The sequence below is a fragment of the Bison bison genome, unplaced genomic scaffold (genome assembly GCF_000754665.1).
Source record: "Bison bison bison isolate TAMUID 2011002044 unplaced genomic scaffold, Bison_UMD1.0 scf7180017853150, whole genome shotgun sequence".
In the NCBI taxonomy this organism is placed as follows: Eukaryota; Metazoa; Chordata; class Mammalia; order Artiodactyla; family Bovidae; genus Bison; species Bison bison.
The window spans coordinates 7,906-11,268 of NW_011483723.1; the positions used below are offsets into that span (position 1 = coordinate 7,906).

Genomic DNA, 3,363 nt, shown 5'->3' on the forward strand with positions numbered 1-3,363 from the left:
TGGCTATATAGCCTTCAGATTTAAGACTGTCTGCCTTTGGCAAGCATGGCCGAATTATCTGATGGCACCATAGTAGAGAAGCATTTAAGAAATTCTTAAAACTTTATAAAAAGAAGCCAAGTCTCATAGTTGAGCTGGGTCTTCAAGTCCTACAGAACTAGACCAAAAAAAAAAAGGTTCAGAGAAGCAAATACAAATGATTTGGCATAGGGCAATGAAAGGAAAAGAAACAGGCACAGTTTATCTAGACTTCAGTCTGGATGGTGAATCGAAGGCCTGGGTGCCAGATTGAAGACTCTCCTCACTTCTTCAGGAAATAGTTCAGTTTTTCCTGTAGATAACTGAGCTGTAGGGAGAGGGAGAAAAAACATGAAAAATTCATCTGAAATCTTAAGTCCCATTACTTGATCTAGAATTTACTTATGTAAACCAAATGGAAAGACTGTTATTTGGCATTTAAAAGGTTATCTCATGCAAAGAGTTGACGCATTGGAAAAGACTCTGATGCTGGGAGGGATTGGGGGCAGGAGGAGAAGGGGACGACAGAGGATGAGATGGCTGGATGGCATCACTGACTCGATGGATGTGAGTTTGAGTGAACTCCAGGAGATGGTGATGGACAGGGAGGCCTTTGTGTCCATGCGGTCACAAAGAGTTGGACACGACTGAGCAACTGAACTGAACTGAACTGAACTGAAGGCTATGTTACTTAGTTTTAAAATGTTAAAAAAGAACAGTGCCAGTCAACTTTTAAGTTCAGATTCCATCACTTGCATCTTCCTCTAATCTTTTCCTACCTCAATTTCTCCTATATACTTCTAGCACAGAAGTTTTCCTGAGTTACTGTCCAGGTGAAAAAGCTTTTAAGGTTTATTATGAACTACACCAAAAATCTAAACTCTTAAGCCTGGCATCACCACCTCTGAGCCATTGTGCATGCTACTTTCTATACAGAATGCCTTTGTTTCTCAGTCTCTTTATTAAACCCTGTGTCTGTGTGTGCTCAGTTGCTCAGTCGTGTCCGACTCTTTGTGACCACATGGACACAAAGGCTCCTCTGTCCATGGGATTTTCCTGGCAAGAATACTGGAGTGGGTTGCCATTTTGTGCTCCAGGGAATCTTCCCGACCCAGGGATCGAAACCCAGTCTCTTGCATTGGCAGGCAGATTCTTTACCACTGGCCACCTGGGAAGCTTATTAAAACCCTACCCACCTCTTAAGGCCCTAAACACCATCTCTCTATGAAGTTTTCTCTAATATCCATGGAGAAAAGTGAGCTCTCATTCCTTTAAATTCCTATCCCTCTCATGGATTTCTCCCCAACTGGAGGCAGAGATTGTGTCATAAGCATTTTGTAGTTCCCTGCAGAACCTAGCTTTAAGTAGGAACCCAATGAATCTGTGTTGAATAAATGAGCTAACATAAAGGGCTTCCCTGGTGGCTCAGCTTGTAAAGAATCCATCTGCCATGTGGGAGACCTGGGTTTGATCCCTGGGTTGGGAAGATCCCCTGGAGAAGGGAAAGGCTACCCACTCCAGTGTACTGGCCTGGAGAATCCCTATGGACAGAGGAGCCTGGTGGGCTACAGTCCATGGGGTCGCAAAGAGTCAGACATGACTGAGTGACTCAGCACACATCACACAAAGGACTCTAAGTGAATAAAGAGTACAGCAATAGTTCTATGTTGAAAATAGCACTTCCCCAATATTAACTACTTATATGGAGGAAAATAAAGATGTTTAGTGGGTGTTAAAGCAATCGTGGCATTAACTGTTCACATGGTTGTATATAAGCAGTACTTGGGTGAGTGATGTGCCAAGGGGAAGGGCATATACGGAATGTGAGAATTCTCCTGACCTTGTTGGTATGGGGATGGACATGGGGGAATGGCATCACTACCTTAAGAGCCCCATACTAGGGAATTCCCTGGTGGTCCAGTGGTTAGGACTCTGCACTTTCACTGCTGAGGTGCAATACCTGGTCAGAGAACTAAGATTCCCCAATCTGCATGGGGCAGCCAAAAATAAATAACTAAAAAGAGCCCCATGCTAAGTCCATCCTCATAATAAGACCACCAGTCTCTTTAAAACCATTATCCTACTCTTAACCAGCATACATTTCTGTACAGCTGCTTGACCTTCACTAATCCCACACTGCTCTCTTCTCTCTGCTCACCCTTTGGGGGCTTTAAATAATGGTCTTTCAAGTTAGAAATCAAGCCTATGCCCTTAACGCTCCCTTCTCCTTCAAAGCCCAGAAACTGACCTGAGTCCCATCAATTCTAACTTTAAAATATATTCTCTCATATATAAATGTTCACAGCAGCATAATTCGTGATAACCAAAAGGTGGAAACAACCCAAGTGTCAACTGATGGATAAGCAAAATGTTGTATATCTGTACAATGGAATATTATTCAGCCATAATATAGAATCTAGTACTGATATATTCCACAACATGGTTAACTTTGAAAACATTATGCCAAGTGAAAGAAGCCAAACACAAAGACCATGTATTTTATATTTCCTTTTATATGAAATAATCAGAATAGGCAAAGTAGGCTAGTAGAAATAAGATTAGTGGTTACCTAGAGCTGGGGGGTGGGGATGGGTATGGAGTGTGTGGGAGGGTCAGAAGACAAGTGACTGCTAATGGGTACAAGTTTCTTTTGGGGGTGATGAAAATGTAAAATTGGTTGTGGTGATGAATGCACAATTCTGTGAACATACTAAAAGTCACTGAATTGTACAGTTTAAATGGGTGAATTGTATGGCACATGAATTTATATCCCAATAAACAGTTATAAAACATCTTATTGCATTTACAAATATATATATTCTTTCTGAATGAAATAATGCCATTTTCAGCAACATGGATGGATCTAGAGACTATCCTATTAAGTGAAGTATTAAGTCAGAGAAAGACAAATATCATATCACTTGTATGTGGAATCTAAAAAATGGTACAAATGAACTTACATACAAAACAAAATAGACCCACAGACATAAAAGCAAATTTATGGTTACCAAAGGAGAAAGAGTGGGGAGGGATTAATTAGGAGTTTGGGATTAACATATACGTGTTTGTTGCTGTTTAGTAGCTAAGTCGTGTCTGACTTTTGCAATGTCCATGGGACTTCCCAGGCAAGAATCAAACTCACATCTCCTGTTTGGCAGGTGGATTCTTTACCACTGAACCATCAGGGAACCCCATATATATATTACTATGTATAAACTAGATAAACAACAAGGACCAACTGTATGGCACAGGGAACTATACTCAGTATCCTGTAATAACCAATAATGGAAAAGAGTTTGCAAAGAGATGGCTCCAGTGGTAGAGCCCACCTGCAATGTGGGAGAC

At 41.1% G+C, this 3,363-nt stretch overlaps 1 protein-coding gene across 1 annotated transcript in view; it reads right to left on the bottom strand.

Annotated features, from left to right (window-relative positions):
• The window catches only part of LOC104998374 (transcription initiation factor TFIID subunit 7-like), a gene marked incomplete at both ends in the record, with an annotated part of 10,971 nt that overhangs the window by 217 nt on the left and 7,391 nt on the right, over nt 1-3,363 (bottom strand). The window lies entirely within an intron of this gene.